The sequence below is a fragment of the Phascolarctos cinereus genome, unplaced genomic scaffold, assembly GCF_003287225.1.
Source record: "Phascolarctos cinereus isolate Bilbo 61053 unplaced genomic scaffold, phaCin_HiC Scaffold_2;HRSCAF=192, whole genome shotgun sequence".
Lineage (NCBI taxonomy): Eukaryota > Metazoa > Chordata > Mammalia > Diprotodontia > Phascolarctidae > Phascolarctos > Phascolarctos cinereus.
In genome coordinates this window covers 38,649,446-38,672,263 of record NW_027555625.1, presented here as the reverse complement: position 1 = coordinate 38,672,263, position 22,818 = coordinate 38,649,446, and the positions used below count along the sequence as shown (strand labels likewise).

Genomic DNA, 22,818 nt, shown 5'->3' with positions numbered 1-22,818 from the left:
GTGGCACTTGATAAAAGGGTCCATGACCTTCTTTACTGAAATGGACCCCTGATTATCCTCAATATCTGAGATGCTCCCTTCATCCTGGGCCTTAGTTTTGTATTGCTTGATATCCAGACAATTCAGTAGAGCTGAGCAAATTTTAAGTGTATTTTACATTAAAGGTAGATGTGCCCTGAGCTGGTCAAACAGCCCAATTATCCTCCTGGGATTTGACTTTAAATGAGCCCACATTCTGTAAGGGATAAGAAGTTATGTTTCCACAAATGTAGAGGAAGTGGTGCTAACAACAGAATTCAGAAGTTGTCACGGGGGTAGAAGGAACATCTTACTCAAGAATTATTTTAAACAAATTTTTAACGAAGACAGAAGAAAACCTGTTGACGTTAGTAGTGTGGTTAGAAGTACTGAAAAGTAGGACAAATGTTACTGTTAGGGATCTGTAAGGATGTAGAGGGCCACAGGCTATTCATGAGATCTCACTGAAGGGCTGAGGCCCCTCTCAAGTGTTGGTCCATGAGCAAAGGTCGCTTGGTTTGGTGCTCAGTCCTATGAATCTTTAACAATCTTTACCTCCCCTAGTTACTGTGTAGTCATTAGCAGTTTACTTGTGATTGGAGACAGATAAGTGCACGGAATGTGCATGCACTGCCCTCTAGCACAGCATGGGCTCTACATCATTGTAACGTGAGAAGAAGTTCCTGTTACTTTACTACTTAAGTGAAGGCTTTGTTTAAAATAAACTGAGTTGCTTCCATCTTGTCTCCCACCTCATCAATGCGTGAGATAGAAGATCAAGCTGGTCTTGAGCCTTCAAAGTTAGTATAGGATCCTTGCTGTTGTGGTGAGCTGACTTAGTTGTGCACAACAGGTTACAAATTGCTCAAAATGCTTATGCTAAATAACTATGAATATTATCTTCTCCTGGGGGGGAGGTAGGATTAACACAATTTTAGGCCAGTATTGTATGTAGAGGGAAGGACCTGGCCTTTGTGGGTAGGAATAAAACTGCTTACTTTCCCTTCTGTAGGGTGTCTGCCTCTAGCAGCATTCCTGCTTCTTGCAAGAAGATATAATAAATGAGCTTGCCTCATCTACCTCGGAAGTCTTTGTTTTTTTTCTATAGAAGTGATTCCTAACAATTCTACTTTAAATTAGGAGAAATGTGCTAATGAAACTGACTGCAGTTTGTGAACAACCTCACTTGTTTGTCTGGAATTCTGTAGTTTGCCTCTTCTTGCTCTCCCCCTTCCACCTCCTAAAGTCCCGAATCTTTCCTCCAATAAGAAATCAGAAGATGGAGGCATGGAGGAGGAGGAGCTCTCTGAGAGGCCCAGCCTGGTGGGTGGTGGCTCAGGTGGAACTGGAGCTCTGGGGTGGAGTTTGGAGGCCTGGGAGGAGTCTAGGGTGGAAAAGGACTCATTCCAGTGGCTAAGGCATCTCAGGTGATTGGAGGGCAGGGCTTGTGGAGGAGAGGCAAAAGGGTCCCTAGTACTTGGCCCTGTGTGTGATTGGAAGAAACAGCCCTTCCTGGGGGCCTCAGAGATTGGGTAGAGGGTAGGAGGACCGTCCCAGAGTGGGCTGGCTGAAAACAGGAACGTTTGTCCTGAGATTGTTCTGCCTTCTTCCCTTGCAGCTTAACTGTTTCTGCTTTCTCTGTTACTGCCATCTTTGCCTTCTTTCCTCGAAATTGAGATCTCTCTGCCTTCCCTTAGCGCTGAGATCACACGGCCTTCACTTGGACCTGAGATCTGTGCCTTCTGGACACCAGCTCTGTGGGGGCAGTTCCGAGGTAGGTCTGAGCCAGCCCCTCACAGACCTGCTGGTTTCTGCTGGCTGTTCATATTATTGGGTCTCATCCTTGTCCTCTGACCATGTGGTGAGTGCCCTCCAGATCCACCTGGAGCAGTCCTCCCTCCCTAGGCTGGCTGGTGGACAAGATTCTCACTAGTAACTGTTTTCCAGACTCCCAATCACTTCCCATAAGTGTGGGATCACAGTCCCCAGATTTAAGATTGGGTCACCTTTCCCCGTAATTCAAACCTCATCTACACGGACTCAGGAATCCGGTTTTGAGTGAAAGATATCTGAAAAGCTTGAGTGAACCCTGAAATGGAAGGGTAAAAGGTATGGATCTATTTCAAAAGAATTTGACCACTCAAGCCTTCTTTGACACAGACAAAGTTTATTGTGTCACCAATAGGAATGGGTAAGATTTTAAGAATGTATGCATTTTGTAGGGGCAAGACTGACTTTTTTATAGGGTAAAAGAGTGTGGCAAGATTTGGGATGGGATCTAGGGGTGGTAAATAGTTTGGGGTGATGTAGAGGTAACAGAGAAAGGGTCTAGATGGATTAAGGGGTGGGAAGTAGCCTGGGATGATCCAGAGGTAAGAGACCAGGAAGGGGCCACAATGGAAGAACACTTGACAGGACTATTGAGTATCTAGGTGGGGATAGGTGGGAAAGTTCTGGAGCTGGGTTGCTCTTTTGGGGTCCAGGTCCCATACCCCATCAGAGGGAGCACCCTGATTCAGGAGCCATTGAGGTTCTGACTGGTCTCATCCCATCTGGGATTCCAAGCCTCTTCTGCCTCTTGGTTCTCTGAAGGAGAATGGGGGAAAGGAAGGGGACAGAAGAGAAGGAGTTGGAGAGGGTGTGGCCATCTTTTTCAAGCCTGGCCCTACCTGTCAGTTGCAGTCTCTGCCCTGAGGTCAGGGCTTCAACCCCTGTGAATTCCTGTAGGCTGGCCTCCTGCCCTGGGATCCTTCTCCCTCCCCAGCTCACTCTGCTGAAGACCAAAGCCTGACCCAAGCAAAGAGCCAGGAGACAGAGGGAATGGCCCCTGGGAGCTGCAGACCCCTACCCCAGGTGAGTGCACTCTGTCTGCAGACTTTACCAACATCAAGAAAGAGGCCATTTCCACAGACAAAGAGGATGGTCTGTGAGGCTGGCAATCCCCTATCTATGGATTGTTTGTTTACAAAAATAGGTGGGAAATTGAAAACAGTAGTAACAACACCACCCTGTTCTCTCCTTCTGTACTTTGAATTGATTTGTGGCACTTTGGCATCACAAGCACTAACCACCCTCCAACCCCCCTAACTGCTTCCCTACCTGTGTCCTTTTTGTGGTTGTTAAATTTTCCCTCATGGTCCCTGAGATGCAGGGAAGATCACTTCAGTCATTCCATTCTGCTCTGTAGGGGTCTTGTCTTTTTGCTCCTTGGAACAAACAGTTGAAATGTCTGGTGCACACTCATGTCTTGGTAGCTGGTTTGACTCTCAAGGGCACACTGACAGGGTAGTGAGGGTTGAAAGGAGCAAATACTGTGATCTGGGGCTGGGGATGTTCCTGGCCCCCTGTATCCTCTGGTCCAGTGTTTTCAGGAAAATATGGCAACTCAAGAAAATAGGTGAATCAGCATCAGGTTCACATTCACATGTTCAAAGACCCTTACCAGAGTTATTTGGACCAGGCAAAAGAAAAGGGTACCTTCTTTAGCTGTTAATTGATTAGCATTTAAGGACCTAGTACTTCCCTTGTTGGAGAGGATATAGGAAAGGGCTGAGTTTGGGGAACTATTCAAAATTCTGGCAATTTTCTTTTCTGATGGGGGAAAGAGGGGGTACTGAAGAAGACACTCAGTTCCTATCAATGAGGCATCAAGGTCAAAGGCAAAGACATAATGTAATGACTTACTTTCTCTTGAAAATTCACTTTTGACCATCTTCACAACAACCTATATAGTAGGTGTTCTGATTATCTTCATTTGACAGTTCTGGAAACTGAGGCATGCAGAAGTTCAGTGACTTACCAGCCAGGGTCACCTAACTAATAATTGTTTGAGGCTGGATTTGAACTCAGATCTTCATGATCTCCTACCATTTTATAGCTCCATCAGTATAGTATTAATGTGCCCATCTTCCCACAACTCCTCCAACATTGACTGGTGCTACTTGTCATTTTTGCAAATTTTGCAGAATATGAGATGAAACTTCAGGGTTTTGGTGTGTATGTTTCTCTTATTAGGGGTTTGGAGGCTTTTTTCATGTGCTTGGGAATACTTGGCAGTTCTTTTCAGAATTTTTTGTTCTTATCCTTTGACCGTTTATCTATTGGGGAAAGGCTGTTTGCTGTTCTTCAATTGCTTCAGTCTTGTCTGACTCTTTGTGACACTCATTGGCATTTTCTTGGTAGAGAACTAGAATGGTTTGCCATTTCTTTCTCCAGCTCATTTTACTGAAGAGGAACTGAGGTAAATATGCTTAAGTGCCTTGCCCAGGTTCACATTGCTAGTAAATGTTTGAGGCTAAATTATAACTTGGATCTTCCTGACTCCAGGCCTGGAGCTCTATGTACTGTGCCACCTATGTGCTATTGACCATTAGGCTTTTTAAAAAAATAATATTCCATTTTTCCCCATTTTTCCTCAATTCCATATAAAAAAAATTTTTTATTCCTAAAATTTGAGGTCACAATTCTCTACCTGCCTCCTTCCTCTTACCCCTCCTGTGTATGGTAAGGAATCAGAAACAGGTTATACATAAGTAATCATGTAAAGCATTTCCATATTGGTCATTTTGTGAAAGAAAACTTGAACCATGAAGAAAGAAAGTGAAAAATAGTATACTTTTTAGGTTTGTATTCTGAGTGAATTAGTTTTTTCTATGGAGAGGGATTGCATTTTTCATCATGAATTTTTTGAGATTGTCTTAGATCATGGTATTGCTGAGGATAGCTAAGTTATTCACTGTTCGTCATATAGTATTGCTGTTACTTTGAGCAGTATTCTCCTGGTTCTGCTCACTTCACTCTGCATGAATTCATGGAAGTTTTTCTGGGTGTTTCTGAAACCATCATGCTTGTCATTTCTTATAACATTATGGTATTTTGTTGTAATCATAAACTACAACTTGTAACGACATTCCCCGATTAATGGGCTTCTCCTCAATTTCCAATTCTTTGCCACCGCCAAAAGAACTATTACATAGATCCTTTTCTCTTTTTTAAAATCTTTTAAAAATTAGTTTATTTATTTTTAATTTTCAACATTGACTTCCATAAGATTTTGAGTTTTAAATTTTCTTCCCTTCCCTCTCCTCCACCCTCCCCAAGATGACATGCAGTCTGATAGAGGCTCTACTTATATGTTCATATCTAACATATTTTCACATTAGGCATAATGTATAGAATAATTTTTTTTTCACAGTCCAGTGATTTATTTTAAATTTGAGTAATTTTAAATTTTACACTGAAAACTGAACAGCAGTATTTTGTTTGTATTCTGTCTTCTGTACACTCAGTGATCTAAAACACCACAATATCCAATGTACACAAACCTCAGGAAAGGATTAGTAAATAAATACACATGGATTGGAATCATGGTGCTCTTTGTTCCTGAATGGAATGGTCCCACAAAAAAAGCAGAGGATGCAGCACAATGCAAGGGCATCTGTTACATATGGAGTGAGCAAAATACGCTAGCATTTCTGTATGCATAACTTTAAACCTGCATAGGTTAGAGGGCCTTTTATGCTCATTTGAAGATATCAGACAAAGTTGTCTGTACACATTTTGCGGTAATTTGAAGAGCTATCCAATCCAGCCAGTGTAGGAGATGCTGATTCATGTTGTCTTTGTTGTCATTGGCAGTCTTGCATGGTCAAATACCGATTTTTGCTTTAGTTTTGCTTTCAATATCCAATAAGACTTAAATGCATTTAGATACTACATATTTTAAGCTGTTCGCATACATTGGATATAAGAGATTTGATATTAGAGTTGTTTTTTTTTAATAAACACTACTGAAGGCAAATCAAGTTCTTCACAACAGACTGCTTGAATGTTATGCAGTTCTGTAAAGGAGGAGGGGGAGGGAAAAAGCCCAATAAGTTTTTTAAAGTCTTTTGTGGATATTGACTTCATAATGCTATTGCTAGGTCAAAGGGTATGCACAGTTTTATAGCCCTTTGAGTATAATTCCAAATTGGTCCCCAGAATGGTTGGATCAGTTCACAAATCCAACAACAGTGCATTATTGTTCCAGTTTTCCTACTTCCCTCCAATATTTGTTATTTTTCCTTTTCTGTTTTATTAGTCAATTAAATACGTCAGCTTCTGAAAGTGCTTCCTGCTGGCAAGGGACATAGAGGTGTCCCTGACTCAAGGGTGCCCCAAAGAGGAGGTTGACTGGAATTGAGCACAGGCTGCATCCAGGGAACAATGTGGGGACATTGGCTGGTACTCACCGTTTGCTACCAACAGTAGGTGAATGGCCCATAGTCTGGAAGACATAAATCTGACAGAAAAAACTGCAGGGCCCAACTTTGGGGAGGATAAAACATCCTTAGCTCTGTTTGGATTCAGATAATTCAGTTTTCCAACCATGCAGTAGCAAATCCACCTCATAGCCAGACTCAGTAATAGCCAGGTAGGCAACATTCCCTTTCAAGGGAACATAATGGAGAAACTGAGCCAGGAGTATCCCATCTTAGACTGAGGCTAAAATTGTCCTCTTAGCTTTTCCCAGTTCTCACTTCCCACCAGTATCACCTTCTCTTGAGTAGCTTGTGGCATTTTCCTCAGATGGTGGATTATTGATTATCAATGGATTATGACCCAGTAGACGACTCAAAATAAAATCTTCTGAGCTTTTACCTCAAACAGCAAGTTTTACTAATCACAGCTTAGGAAAATCTTTTCCAGGATTTACATCTCAAACTTAAATTTGTCCTGGTGTAAAAAGCCAATCATTAGAGAGTCTATACACTTGCAAATTCTCAGTAAGCCATACATAACCCAGACAAGCTTTTTGGCTAGGTTACACATTAAAACAATAACCAACAAGAGCTAAATTGTTTTAGTAGTAACTACTGGCTAGAGTATAAGAATCTGAGTCTGAACAATTCTTAAATCCATAGAACATACCACAGCTTCCAGCCCCAAATTTTGCATAATGATGTTAATTTCTCCAGCATAGTCAGAGTCAATAACTCCTCCAAGAATATGTATACCTTTTAATGCTAAACTAGAACTAGATAAAATATGGCCAAAATATCCAGAAGGGATTTGTATACCATTTCCTGCAGCAACTGTACACATTTTGCCTGCAAGCAAATCTAAGGGCATTGGAGTATGTAAGTCATATCAGGCAGAGCCTGCAGTTTCACAGAATGATGCATGAGAATGTGGATTTATTACCCGCCACTTTAATATCAATCGGCCTCTGGGCCCTAATTTGTAAATTAGCTGTCATCATTCAATTTAGAGGGGTTAATCCTTCTTTTAGGGGTCTATTATTTAACTGCTTCAAAACTCCAAAAAAATTATAAACATACAATATGAATTTATTACCTTTTCCTTTAAAATGGTTCCATTATCACTTTGAATTTGGGTAGGAGTGTCATAATATAATTCAATGATATCTAAAGTCTGTATGGTACTTTTCTGAATTGCATTTTTATACGGACATGCCACAAAACTCCAGATTATGTATCTACACATGTACAAATATCCCTGACAGGCTATGTTCTCTTATTGCCTGTTGCACAAATGAATTAATACTGATCCCTACAAACTTGAGACAATCATTGTTATCTACCCAAATTCCCCAGCTCCTGCATCACTGATCCTAACCATCCATGAAATCAGAGGCTCACCAGCCTTCTGAGTGAATCTATTCAGAATATCAGTTATTTCTTGCCAAGTAAAATCCTCAGTGTTAGTTTTAAACACTATTTCCTCCCTGATCTTCCTCCTTCCTACGAGTGATTGGTCTGACTTGTGTACTCACATCAGGATATTTTTGTTCGTCTTCCTCCCAAGCTTTCTCATCTAAGGACTCCTCTTCTCCTTCAGACTCACCTCAGATGTCTCTGTCCCATCTATCTGGGTCCCAGTCGGCTGTGGCAATTGCAAGTACTGCACACATCTTTTTCTTATTAATTTTCCCTTTTCTTTTACAATATTTATACTGCACAATTCAGATGACAGCTTTTTCTGCTACTGCCTGATAATTCCTTACTTGCTCTCCCAAAATAAAGTTCTGGCACTGGAGCCTAGATAGCTTGCTTTGTAATTCTGCTAGCTCCTTCACACAAGCAACTTTTTCTGTATTGTTTCTGAACACTGTACCCCAGCTAATGGCTCTGCTTGGCTGAGCTGACTTTCCAATTCATCACAAGGTCCATGCTTTTTACACATTCTTTAGCTAATGAGGAATATGGGGGATTTTCCCAGTCTTCTATGTAAGTTTCCTTATTTCCATTTTCCCTAACTTTCCTAAGAAACAGCATTATACCTCAAGATCCTGTTTGTGACGCCAAATGTAATTGAAAGGATTACGTACTGCTCAGATTCAATTTAGGTTTGGATCTCAAGATATAATGACACATACTCAGGATAAACTTAACAAATCACATTTATTTGCAATGATTATTAATGATGAAAAACCACATGAGCGATAAAGATAAGAAGAACATTCAATGCAATAAGTAATAATCAACATAAAGGAAAGTAGGAATAAGAAAAGAAAGGATACACACTCACTGACCAGGTAAGCTCAAACACCTAAAAGACCATGGAGACTGGAGAATGGCCAAAAGGTCTGGTCAGGGAGGCAACGGGGAGCATCCTACCCCGGGACACAACGAAGGCTGTGCATGGAGTCCACCTCTGGTGAGGAATTAGTTGACCTTACTTAGAGATAACCTTTCAACTGTTGCAATTAAATCATTGTCTACTAGAAAATTTTGTACATCAGATTATGTTCTACTTCAGAGAACTAATTTTAACAGTTGACTCCTTACTTTGCCAGAGAGGGCTCAGTGTTTGAGAGGCTCCCAAGGAAAGTAAGGGAGAGAAGAGGTTTTAGCCTGCATAAGACTGAAGGTCTACAGAGTTATTGTGCTGACCTCATTGCTGTGTGCCTGCGAAAGCTGGACAGTATAGCAGCACCATGCCAGGAAACTGAATCACTTCCATTTGAATTGTACTAGGAAGATTCTGAAGGTCACCTGGCAAGATAAGGTGGTGGATACTCCATCAATTGGAGAATGGCTAAACAATCTGTGGTACATGATTATCATGTATTGTGGTATAAGAAATGACAAGGAGGATGATTTCAGAAAAACCTGGAAAGAGTTACATGAATTGACAGAAAATGAAGTGAACAGAAGTGAGAGGACACTACACACAGTAACAACAATATTGTTCAGTGAAGAACTGGGAATGACTTAGGTACTCTCAGCAATGTAAAGATCCAAGAAAATCCCAGAGAACTAATGATGAAGCATACTCTGTGCTTCCAGAGAGAGAACTGATACTGTTTCCATACAGACTGAAAGATGCTATTTTTCACCTTCTTTCTTATGTTCTTTTTCTTTTGTTCAAGTCTTTCTTTACCAAATATCTTTCTGGTAGCTGGAGGATGGGGTGTGACTGCTTAGTACAAACCACAAGTTCCTCTTTTCCAATCTTTCTGCAAACTATGAGCTCCTTTAAAGTAATACTTTTGGTTGGAAAACTCATCAGCTGCAGAGCAAGGACTTTTGGGTTATTCTCACTTAGACAGGTTGATAAAGAGAGAATGAATCTGGGTCAAGAAAACGTGGGAGGAGTAAGTATTCAGATGACCTGCCTTGTCCAGTTGAATTACGTTCAAAATGTGTGTCCTAAGACTGTGATTTTTTTCTTCTTCTGTTAGAAAAATAAGCTCTGTAAATCACATGTATGTCACAAATTACTGAGGAATTAGCTGATTTTACTTAGAGATAACCTGTCAATTGTTACAATTAAATCATTGTTTACTAGCAAATTTTGTACATCAGATTATGTTCTACTTCAGATAAGTAATTTTAACAGTTGACTCCTTGCTTTGCCAGATAGAGCTCAGTGTTTGAGAGGCTCCCAAGGAAAGTGTGGGAGAGAAGAGGTTTTAGGCTGCATACCCAACTGAAGGTCTATAGAGCTATTCTGCTGACCTCATTGTTGTGTGCCTGAGAAAGCTAGACAGTATAGCAGCACCATTCCAGGAACTAAATCACTTCCATTTGAATTGTATTAGGAAGATTCTGAAGGTCACCTGCTGGATGCTGAGGTCTTTTCTCAAGTTAGATTGCCAAGCCTTCACCTTCTACTGCAGAGAGCACAACTCTGATGACTGGCCATGTTGTTCAAGTGCCAAAAGTATGTTTCCCTAAAAGACTATTCTGTGGAGAACTTATTCAAAGAAGGTGCTCACAAGGTGTTCAGAAGAAGTGATACAAGGACATTCCCAAGGCATCTCTGAGGAATTTTGTAATCAGTTGTGAGACACGGGAGACACTGGCAAAGGACCACCCAACATGGCCAGCTCACATCAAAGAATGTACTGTGCTGTGCTTACAAAGCAGAATTGCAGTAGTTCAAAAGAATGGTGAGATGTACAAATTTAGAGCCATCTTCACCCCAAATATTCACATGGACTGTTTGTCCCCAATGTGTGGTAGAGTCTTCTAGGTTCTCTTAGGTCATCCGTGGTCAGACACACTGTACTTTGACTCTGACATAGTTGTGTCATTTTTGTCATCTTGGAGCACAAAGAACAACAAAAATTACCAACTATGTAAGTATATATTGTAATAAAGAAATCTATGTTATTGATGAATGAAAGCAGTCATAAAGTAAAGGCATAAGATGTTTTAGCCGTGACACATCATAACCAGGGTGGCCTCAAGCATTCAGTGTAATGACAGATAACTCTACTTCACTTCTCTGGAAAGTCTCTGATTCATCAGCTCAGTCCAGATTGTGATTAGCACATCTTAGGAATCCTTTTCATGTTTTATCTAGATAAGACTGTTTCAGCCTCTCAGGAAATGAACTAGATCTTCTTTTTCTTTGCTCTCTTTTCATTTTTTTATATATATGAGGCAATTGGAGTTAAGTGACTTGCCCAGAGTCTAAGTAGTGAGTGTTATGTGTCTGAGGCCAGATTTGAACTCAGGTTGTCCTGACTCCAGGGCCAGCACTCTGTCCACTGCATCACCTAGCTGCCTCTTTCCTCTCTTTTCTACAATGAAACATGAATCCCCCCTTTCTCACTTATACACTATACTTGCCAGCTTCTCACAAACTTTTCACAGAATTCTCTTCATAAGATAATGCTTTTTATCAGTTCTGATAAGGAAGAAATTTCACAACAGCTTATCTCTTTCTCCTGCAGAGATCCTTCTACCTCACAGACAAAACACACACTTCGTCCCAGATTCCACAGACAGACACATTCCACAGTAAAACATTTCTCAACTTTATTCCAGCTGATCACATCAAATACTTTTCTCCATATTTCATTGAGCTCTTCATGATGATGGTTTTTAGTATTGACTCTGATACTCAGCAAGGATATGACTTTTGGGTAAATCCCCTTTCTATGCTTCAGTTTCCTCCTCTCACTTAATGAGGGTTAGATTGCTTGAATTCTGGAGTCTTTCACCTCTCAATCTTGTGACATTTGATGGTTTAGGAGTTGATGACATTCCAGGATGTGGCTGTGGACTTCACCGCAGAGGAGTGGGTCCTCTTAGACCATCCTCAGAAGGAGTTGTAGAAGGAGGTCATGCTGGAGAATGCCCAGAACCTTCTCTCCCTGGGTAAGGACATTTCCTCTGGCGGCTCTGAGCCTGCTATGAAGGGAATATCTTAATTCCTGAGTGTGCTGGCTTTGGATCAGTTATCAATTAGTAGAAAGGGAAAAGTGCTGGTCTCCTGTGTCCAAGAGAAAAGGACCTCCTGCTCCCTGGTTTTCCTGTAAAAGGTCAGTACATTGTGTGAAGATAACATGAAGGTTTCCTTGTTTCTTCTGAATCTCTCTCTGCCAGTTCTAGGTAGGTTGAGGTCAAAGTCAGATCAGAGTTGAAGCTTCTCAGATGTAGAACCAATCCCATGGATTATTTAGTCCAACTTCTCCCTGGACATGAATTTTGTCTGCCACATCTCTGAAAAGTGCTCAGGTGGCTTTTCCTTGCAACCCTTTCCTCTTTGGGATGGCCCAATCACTTAGGATATTCATTTTGGGAAGCATCAGTTTGTACCTCACAGCTCCTAGTTGTGCCTAATGTAACACATTTGTCCTTCATTTTCTTTTACATCAGCTCCACATTCCAGCACAGATGGTGGGAAAGGAATAAGCATTTCTATTCACCTGCTATTCGCCAGCTGTTGTGCTAAGTGCTTTCTTTACAATATTATGTTATTAGGTGTTGGGGTTATCCCCATTTGACATTTGAGAAAACTAAAGGAAACAGGTTAAGTGACTTTTCCAGAGGCACACACTAGAAAATGTCTGAAGCTAGAATTAATCCCTGGTATTCCTAACTGTAGGTCTAGGGCTGTGTCCACTGTACTACTCCACTGCCTCTAATTTCTGGATAGTGGAAACCATGCAGGGAGTCCATCCTCCTAGGACAAAGGTGCCCCAAGATCAAATTTTCTGATTGCAAATTGGCTCCATGATCTTCTCCCCCCTCTCTCCCCAAAGTTCCCAAAATAAATGCCATGGAAACCATGCTTAAGGACTTGTGGGACTCATGCTGTGCTTTTTGCTTGCATGCCCCTGTCAATGGCAGAAATAACAGACTGCCCAGGAATCAGACTAACTAAGGTACATTGAGTTCCCTGGCAGGAGAATCTTACCAGAAGAGGCAATGACTCCCTGCATGAGCAGTAGGTAGGGGACAGGGCAAAATCTGTTCATCAAGGTCCCTTTTGCTGGAGCTCAAGGCTGATCTGGCATATCCTATTTTGTACTCCTTGATTACAAGCATTAATGGGAGAACAATCCTATTATGTGTGAACATGATGGAGTAATTCTCAAGGGAAGTAGCTTTGTATGTACACTGTTTTCTGTAAAGAGAACTAAATAAAAAACTAAACTAGAAAAACTAACCAAGTTTTTCAGTGTGTTCATCACTTTCCCCCCATGCTCAGGGCTTCCTGTTCCCAGAGAATATTTGATTTCTAATTTTGAGGAAAGGGAAGCACCATGGATGCTGGAGCAAGAAGGCCTGAGGAGCTGCTGCCCAGGTGAGTGAGGTGAAAGCAGGTATAGGAGAGCTGTGATTACAAGAGGCTTCTAGGTATTGTGGTAAAAGAAGTGCTAGATTTGGAGGCAGGAACACCTGACTTGGAATTCTTTTTCAGATACTTTTAGAAGGGTGTCCCTGGACAAATCACTGAACCCCACTGAGTCTGTTTCCCCTTCTGTAAAATGAGGAAGTTGGATGCCATGGCAATTAAGCTCTCTCCCAGTGATAAATCTACGATCCTAAAAATAATCATTGTTTGGAAATGCAAAAAGGGGTTAGGCTTTCCAATATGGGCTCTTTCTTAGAGTTTCTGCAAGTTGATGAACATTTATTGAGTGCCTGCTATGTGCCATACCTTCTGTTAAGCACCAGGGATTTAAAGAGATGCAAGGAACATTCCCCGCTCTCCTGGAGCTCAAACGAATGGAGTAGACCACACACCAAGAGCACTGTACAAACTTGTTATGGTCAGGCTAAATTGGAGCTCATTAAGAGAGTGAAGGAGGACCAGAAAGGCCTATTGTGGCCAGTGGGCTGTAGCTGGGGCTTAAGGGAAGCCAGGGCAAGCCTTTGAGGCATGGGGATGTCATTCAAAATCCCACAAAATCATTAGATTGTCCTGTTCATTGGACTCCTAAGAGAGGCCCAGACCACTGGGTTATAACACCTTTGGATGGAATATAAGGTGAAAGAAAATTAGAAGAGTTGGAGGGGTAGGTGAGTAAAAGGCCAAGAGAGGATTTTATATTTGATCTTTTCCCAGGGAGCCACAGGAGGTTGTTGAGTACATGAGGCCATGGTCAGTGAAGGACTTTAGGAAGATGAACTTTGATCAGTGGGTGGAGGCATGACTGGACTGGGGAGAGACTGGAGGCAGCTGGAGCAAGGAGTAGGTTCTTGGAAAAACTGAGCTGTGAGGTGTTTGGGGCCTGGACCAAGACAGTGGCAGTGTTGGGAGAGAAGGGGTGTGTGGGAGAGATGTTACTAAGGTGGAATCACAGGACCTTGCATCAGGAGTGTGTATGAGTCAGTGAGGAGTGTATGGAATCTCATTTGTAAGCCTACACTGTTGGGAGGATGCCTTGGAGAGCATTAGGAAAATAGGAAGATGGGAGGGTTGGGGGAAAGAGAATGAGTTTGGTTTGGGGAACAGTGAGAGGAGTGTCACTGAAAGTGTGTGTATGTGTGTGTGTGTGTGTGTGTGTGAGAGAGAGAGAGAGAGAGAAAGAGAGAGAGAGAGAGAGAGAGAGTGAAAGAGAGAAGAGAGAGAGAGGATTGATTGACTGTCAAAGGCTGCAGAGAAGGCAAGAAGGATGAGGATGAAGATATGGCCAGTGGATTAGCAACTTTGAGATTTTTGGTAATTTTGCAGAGGGAATTTCAGTCGAAAAATGACATTGGGGGCTAGAGTTCAGAGAAAGTAGAGGAAAGGAGTTGCAGACAGCAGTTGTAAATTGGCATCACCAGCTATTTAGCCAAGAAATGGAAGAAATATCTCTTGGTTTGAAAGGATCAAGTGACTTATGTTTTGAGGATTAGAGAGAAATGTTTGTATTTGTGGCGGTTGGGAAGGAGTCATTAGTGTGGAAAAGACTGGAAAGTAGTGAGAAAAGGGGTGTTGGAGAGGCTACATGCTGAGAAAGACAATGTCCTGGAATGGGATGATTTACACATGGCAAGGAGTTTCTTTTAGCTAACAGAAAGAGGACCATTTAATCTGATTGTGGTATCAAAAAGGGAAAAAAAGGCGCTTGATTTATTGGAGATGAGGAAGATAAGGTAGCTCTTGATAAGTATTCACTTTTTTCAGTGAAAATTAGAAGGCAAATTTCTCTGCTGAGAAAGTGATTGGGGGATGGACAGTGGAAGTGAGAAATAAGGGACAGTTGGGAAAGAATGAAAAGAATTGGAAAAGCTGTTGTGGTGAATGACATAGGGAGTCACTTGTGTCATTTTCAGTAATTTAGGCATTTCTGAATCTTTATGATCTGATTTGGGGTTTTCTCAGCAAAGAAACTAGAGTGATTTGCCGTTTCCTTTTCAGGCTTATTTTATAGATGAAACTGAGGCCAGCAGGCCTAAGTTACTTGCCCAGGGTCACACATCTAGTAGGTGTCTGAGGCTAGATTTGAACTTGAGTCTTTCTAACCAGTACTCTGTCTACTGCACAACCTAATTACCCCAAGAGTGTCAATTAGGGAGATGAAAAAGGATAGCCTTGCTACAGTGAGGTCCACACTGAAATGATGTACCCTAAGTTTGCATGGATCCAGACAGCTTGATTTTATGATTTTCTCTCTCTCTATTCAGCAGCATGTAAGAAAAAGCAAAGGTATTATTTAGAATTAATCCAAGGCTGTGCTTTACATAAATCATCAACCTGTGTTCCTCCCCTGATCTCTAAGGCTCAATCTTTGGCCCATTCTTGGAGAATTGTTGGCCTGATTCATTTAGTTGCTAGCCATTCTCAGTTTGGGAAAGTGGGAAGTAGAAACTCCCAAGTCTCCCATAGTATGAGATGCTCAGGAGCCTGAAAAGAAGTCTCTATGATCTTCACTGTGGGTCTTGTTAGGTACCATAGAAACATGGAGATGGTTTGAGAAAAAGCAACAGATCAGGATCCTTGGTCTCAGCTGATTCAGGGCAAGGAGAGTGTTTGTGAATGAAAAGACATCTAGTTCAGTGGTATATAAGCAAACTCATGGAGTGGGGTTAGTAATGGTTTAAGGAGAGTAGAATAAGGGAGGAAAAAGTCAAAATCAAAACAAGAATGAGAAAAATTTCAGGCACACCTCAGAAATACATGCAGGTTCAGTTCCAGAGCTCTGCAGCAAAGTGAATAGTTCAATCGAGTGAATCTCCTGAATTTTAGGTTTCTCAGTGTATTCAAAGTTATGTTTTTTATTTTACTTTTTTTATTTTATTAATTTGTTTTGATTTATCTTCCCCTTTAACCTTACTGCTTCTTCCTACCCTTCTATCCCCTCTCCCTTTTCTTACCTCCTTTCCCTCCCACTGCCTATAGGGCAAGTTAGATTTCTATACCTAACTGATTATGTTATTCCCTTCTTGGGCCAAATCTGATGACAGTAAGGTTCATATAATGCTCACCCCCTCCCTTCTTTCCCTCTGCTGTAATAGGATTTTCTGTCTTTTCCTGTAATGTAATTTACCCTTGTCTGCCTCCTGCTTTCTCAGTACATTTTCTAAGATCAGACTAATCCACTTACTTGGATCCATTTAACTGACTTGATTAGATTTTTTTTTTATCATTACATCAAAGTCAACTAATATCCACCCTTTATGTATATCCTTTAACATGGTGTAATAACAATACAGTTCTCAAAGTTGCAAGTGTCATCTTCCCTTGTAGGATGTAAACAGTCTGCCTTATTAACAACATATTGTATCTTTCTGTCCCATTTACCTTTTTATGTCTTTCTTGAATCTTGTACTTGAAGATCAAATATTTTGTTCAGCTCTGGTCTTTTTATCAGGTGGGTTTGGAAGTCCCCTATTTTGTTGAATATCCATCTCCTCCCTTGAAAAATCATGCTCATTTTTAGGGTAGTTGATCCTTGGCTGCAATCCAAGCTCCTTTGCCTTATGGAATATCATGTTCCATGCCCTGTGGTCTTTTAATGTAGAAGCTGCAAGGTCCTGTGTAATCCTGACTGTGGTTCCATGATATTTAAATTGTTTCTTTCTGGCTGCTTGCAACCTTCTCTTTCATCTGGTAATTTTGGAATTTTGCTATTATATTCCTTGGCATTGTCAATTTGGGATCTCTTTCAGGTGGTGAGCGGTGTATTCTTTCTATGGTTATTTTACCTTCTGGTTCTAGGACTTCAGGCAGTTTTCCTTTATGATTTCCTGAAAGATACTGTCCAGGCTCTTTTTTTTTATCATGTCCAATTTTTAAATTGTCTCTCCTGGATCATTTTCCAGGTTGGTTGTTTTACTGATGAGGTATTTTATTTTTCATCTATTTTTTCATTTTTTTGTTTCTGTTTGACTGATTCTTGCTCTCTCATAGAGACATTAGTTTCCATTTGTCCAATTCTAGTTTTTAACAGATTGTTTTCTTCTGTTAGTTTTTGTACTTCCTTCTTCAATTGGCCAATTGTTTTTTAAGGGATTGTTTCTTCAGTGTATTTTTTTTCCAATTGGCCAATTGTATTTTTTAAGGACTCTTCTACCTCTCTCATTAGACTTTAAAATCCTTCTTGAGCTCTTCTAAGAAGGCTTTTTGGGCTTCAGACCAGTTCATATTCCCTTTTGATGTTGCAGATGCAGGTTTGTTGACAATGTTGTCCTCTTCAGAATTTCTGTCTTGATCTTCACTCTTCTCATAATATGAATCTATGGTACATTTCTTTTGACTCATGGTTTCTTTATTCCCTGGCCTTTCCAGAGATTGAGCTTTCCTGCTGGGGAACAGAGGGCACTGACCCAAGGTTCTCGTGTTGGGAGCCTAGGTCTTGGTCACTGGCTTTGTAGGCTGGGGCCTCTTATGATGGCAATTGGAGGCTGTAGGGTTCTGGCAGCTTACATCTTGTTGGGCTGGATTCAGCAAGGCTGGAACTTTCAGGCAATTCTAGGTTGTCTGCTTTTCCTTTCCTTTAGCTTTCGTCAGCTCCTTTTAGATGGTGCTGCAGGGTGTGTATCTGCCTGGGGCCCTTTGCAATGCTGCCTCCCTCATTTCTGCTAATGCACCGGGAGATTCCTTTGCGGTAGAGTGCCGAGGTACCTGGTGGTTTTCTGAGCTGGTTTCCACTGGTTCCCTTGCCCTCGCTGAGGCACTCGGAGGTCCAGGTCTTGGTGTTTGCTTGTTCTACCACCTGGGCTTCAGGATCTCCTCATGGTTTACAGTTGGAGGCTGTAGGGTTCTGACAGCTTACCTGGTGTTGGGTTGGAATTAGCAAGGCTGGGACTTAGGAAGACTCTAGGTTGCTTTCTTCAGCTCCTTTCAAGTGAATGCTGCAGGGTGCTTATCTGCCTGGGGCCCTTTGTATTGCTGCTTCCCTTATTTTTGCTGAGACACTGCGCGATCCAGTTGCTGGACTGCTGCACTGCTGTTCACCATCTTTCTCCTAGTTAAGCTGTTCCAGGGTTTTTTTTCTTTGGTGTTATTTTCTGGGTTTTCAGAGGTTGATAGGGGAGGGTGAGAGTGACTACCTTTTTACTCTGCCATCTTGGCTCCAGGAAGTGGAACTGTATCAAAGTTATGTTCACACCAGACTGTTTTCTGTGACATGTGCAATGCTATTATGTCTAAAAAAGTACATGTTTTAAAAATATTTTATTGGCAATAAAAGCTCACTATCGTCTGAGTCCTCTGACTGATCACAGTGGTGGTTGCTTAAGGTTGGTGGTCGCTGTGGCAATTTCTTAAAATAAGGCCACAGTGAAGTTTGCCACAGTAATTGACTCTTCTTTTCCCTTGAATTTAAAGCCTCATTGTAGGGATATTAATTGACCTAATCTCAATATTGTTGTGGCTCAGGGAATAGGAAGACCAAAAGAGAGGGAGAGAACATGTCAACATCCAATAATAAAATATTTTTTCCTTAAACAAAAAAGTAGGTGTAATGGAGAAAGGCTGCTTAGCTCTGTGGGCAGAACATGGCCACTTGCAAGGTTGGAGTTCTGGTCTCAACTGCAGAGATGTTGGTCAGGTCACTCAGCCATTTTGAGCTCATGGCCTGACTTTAGGATGTAATAAGAAAGCCCTGGGTCTGCCCGTGTCACAGGTGTTTGAGGATCCAATGTGATTGTGTGTGAAGCTCTTTGTAAGTCAAATTGTCCTGCATATGTGACCTAGTGGCATTTTGAAATGACTGATTCTGTCCATTTAACTTTGCAGACTGTTCTCTTAGCCTGGGGAAGTAGGATATAGATCAGTTAGTTTACTTTGTCGCAATGGAGGGAAGGGATTATGATTATAAATGGGTGTACATGTGTCTCTGTATATGCGTTTTATTGTTTGTTTCTTGCAGAAGGAGAGATTAGACCTGAAATGAAAGAGACTACTGAAAAGCTAAGCATTTCTGTGAAAGAGACTCACCAGGAAAGCTTCACTGGGAGACAAATGTGTGCTGTGTTGCACAGATTCCACACAGGGGAGCAACCTTATGATAGTCACCATTGTGGGAAAGACTTGAGTCAACAGTTATCCCTTATTTACCACCTAAAGCTTCATACTGGAGAGAAACCACATGAGTGTCCTGAATGTGATGAAACTTTCAGTGAACACTCATTCTTTATTGTTCATCACAGTATTCACGGTGACAGGAAACCTCATGAATGTAATGAGTATGGAAAGGCTTGGAGTTGCAGCTCCTATAATGCTGTACATCAGAGCATCTGCACTGGGAAGAAACCACATGAATGTAATCAATGTAGAAAAGCTTTTAGAAGTATCTCTGAACTTGCTGTAAATCAGAGAATCCACACTGGAGAGAAACCTTATGAATGTAATCAATGTGGAAAGGCTTTGAGACTAAATTCCCAACTTGCTCTATACTAGAGAATTCAAGCTGGAGAGAAACATTATCAATGTGGAGAGGCTTTCACACAGAGCTCATTTCTTGCTGCACATCAGCGAGTCCACACTGGGCAGAAACCTTATGAATGCAATGAATGTGGAAAGGCTTTTAGAAGTACCTCTGTTCGTTGTGTACATCAGAGAATCCACACTGGGGAGAAACTTTATGAATGTAATCAATGTGGAAAGGCTTTCAGACTGAACTCCCAACTTAGTCTACATCAGAGAGTCCATACTTAAGAGAAACCTAATGTGATAAAACTTTTTTATGTGCACCCTCCCCTTAATATACAAATCTGATGAAAGACTAGACCAAGAGACATAATTTGTGCATAATCATTTTAGCTATCTCTTGTAAACCAAAGATGAATCATAGAGGCATATCAACACTTATATGCCCTTAGAGAAGTGGGTGTTACCAAGTGGCATAACTTAACTCTGATTGATTAAAAATTGAGACTGAATATTATAATGTGAGGTGGAATTATTCTTTTTTTTAAATTAAATTATTTTGAATTATCAACAATCACTTCCATAAGCTTTTGAGTTTTAAATTTTTCTCCTCCTTCCCACCTCCCTTCAAGAAGATGGCATGCAATCTGATGTAGGCTATACATATACATTCTTATTAAACATATTTTCACATTCATGATGTTGTAAGTAAGAATTAGAACCAATAGGAGGAACCACCAGAAAGAGGAAACAAAACAGAACAAAAGGAAAAAAATTACGAATAGTATGCTTCCATCTGCATTCAAACTCCATAGTCCTTTCTTTGAATGTGGCTGTTACTGTGTACAACCTTCTCCTGGTTCTGCTCATTTCACTCAGCATCAGACTATACAAGTCTTTCCTGGTTTTTCTGGAGTCTGCCTGTTCATCATTTCTTATTGCAGAATAGTGTTCCATTGCATTCATATGCCCCAGCTTCTTCATTTGTTCCTTAGTTGATAGGCATCCTCTCAATTTCTAATTCTTTGCCACCACAAAAAGAGCTGCTGTAAATATTTTTGTACATGTGGGTCCTTTTCCCATTTGTTTGATCTCTTTGGGATGTAGCCCTAGAAGTGTTATTGCTGGGTCAATTTTTATAGCCCTTAGGGCATAATTCCAAATTGCTCTCCAAAATGTTTGGATCATTTCACAACTCCACCAACAATGCATTAGTGTTCCAATTTTCCCTCATCTTCTCCAACATTTATCATTTTCCTGTTTTGTCATATTGGCCAATCTGATAGGTGTGGTGTGGTGCCTCAGAACTGTTTTGATTTGTATTTCTTTAGTCAATAGTGATTTAGAAGAATGCCTTTTGTGGCCCCTCCCTCCCAGGGCACAAATGTTGGAAAACCCTTCTTCCAGTTTTAGGTAAGAATGACCAAGGTCAAATTTGTTTTAAAAAGCCTGAGCACATCCTACAAAGCACTATTTACAGGCATTTTCCTTGTCAGCTGGAGAGGGCTAAAGATGAAGTGGCAATAATGCAAGTCTTAGTTTCTGTTTTGTTAGTGCTTGGAGCTAGGAGGCAAACCTCATTGGAGGATCCAGCCCTCTTGCTTGACTGTGTGTATGTATATTTCTTAGCCCCAGAATAAGCAACTCAGGCATGACAAAGATGGTGGTGCATAGCCATTTTGGGGTCATTATTTCTCTGATGTGCTGACTCTGTGTGTGTGTCATAAGGGTTAACTTATAAATGAAGCTCCAGTGACATATCCCTTTGCTGAAGAATCAAGACTATATAGACATTTTCCTTCATGCTCTCAGGGGTCCCAAGGGTGTCCTTTTCACCAGAAAGGAAAAAGAATAGGCTCCTCTCCCAAGGTCTTCTCATTGGCTTCTTGGCTTCAGAGTGCCTGCATGGGAGACAGGACAGGATTAAGGTTATAGCAGTAATTCAAAAACCAAAGAGGAGAGGATGGTCAACATGGCTAAATGCTAAAAGTGATATTCTCCAGATACTACCCTGACCATATACTTCTGCCACTCAGTAAGATTCAGTAGCTCCCTACTGCCTCTGGGATGAAATACAGACTTCTGTTTGTCATTTGAACCTTTTTGCCACTGTCACCGGTCATTCACTGTCCCATTCACACATTCATTCATTCATTCTTTCATTGGAGAAAGAAGATACTGGAGACAGTGCCATGGCCATCCTTCAGGAGAAGAATGATCAGCCAGAAGTGAATGACTCAGCCTTCTACCTCTCAGTCAGTCTCCTTCACCTCCGTGGTCTCCCTTTGGGCACACAGACTGACCCATATCCATCTTCCAAGTGAAGGCAGAGACAGGCATGGAATGGAATATACCTGTAGGCCTATATTTTCTCCCTTATGAGATATGTCTGGATTGGGGAAATGGAGACCAAGATGGACATAATGCTTGCTTTTTCAGTGCTCAGGACAACCAGTTACCTCATGTAGTGAATGTGACAGGACCCATTCACCTAGTAATGGTGTTTTCCTAGGTTTTACTTATAACTGAAATGGTCCCTGCAACATTCTCAGGATCTGTGTGTCCTACATACCATCTCATAGCCAGTCCCTGGAGTGGAAGCACTTTGCTTCCATGAAATGGTCTCAGAGTAGATGTATTTGAAAAGGAGAGAGAAGGTTATTTCAACAGGAGATGGGACTGGGTGGAACAGAGAGCCCCTAGCAGGTGAGAGAATCAGGAAAGGGGAAGGAAAGAAGCAATCACACAGTTCTTAATCTCTGCCAGGCTCTGTGCCAAGTGTTTGTACAAACAGGCTCTCCTTTGTCCCTCACATCCTGTGAGGTGGGTGCTGTTATTATTCCCATTTTACTGAGGCCAGCAGACCTTAAGTGACTTGTCCAGGGTCCCTTGTATTGTCTTAGCCCAGATTTGACCTCCATATTGTGGCCTGGAAGCTCAGTACATGAGGCACTTGGTGGCTCCATTAGGTATCACCATCCCTATCCATTAGACTCTGAGTGGTTGTGATGTGTTGACTCTCTCTCGCTATATATATTCCTCTCTCTCTCTCTCTCCCCACTGAAGATGTGGACAAGGAGGCCGGAGACTGGGTCAACACTGCGGCTCCTTGGGAATACACGAAGTCAACAGAATTAGAAGACAGAAATATGCAATGTCCAAGCACATGAACAAAACAAATTTGTGGAAGCTAATAAAACCCCAAAGAAGTGACATTCACTTATGTTTGTTGTAAAGAGGGGATATGATTGA

General features: G+C 41.4%; 1 pseudogene across 1 annotated transcript; it reads left to right on the top strand.

Moving 5' to 3' along the window:
* The first annotated feature begins 1,461 nt into the window (after window positions 1–1,461).
* On the top strand, window positions 1,462–21,890 carry LOC144454146 (uncharacterized; annotated as a pseudogene). The gene is made up of 6 exons (XR_013484392.1): window positions 1,462–1,792; window positions 2,783–2,871; window positions 11,507–11,633; window positions 12,970–13,065; window positions 19,067–19,866; window positions 21,735–21,890. The product of XR_013484392.1 is annotated as an uncharacterized LOC144454146 (transcript).
* The last annotated feature ends 928 nt before the right edge of the window (window positions 21,891–22,818 follow it).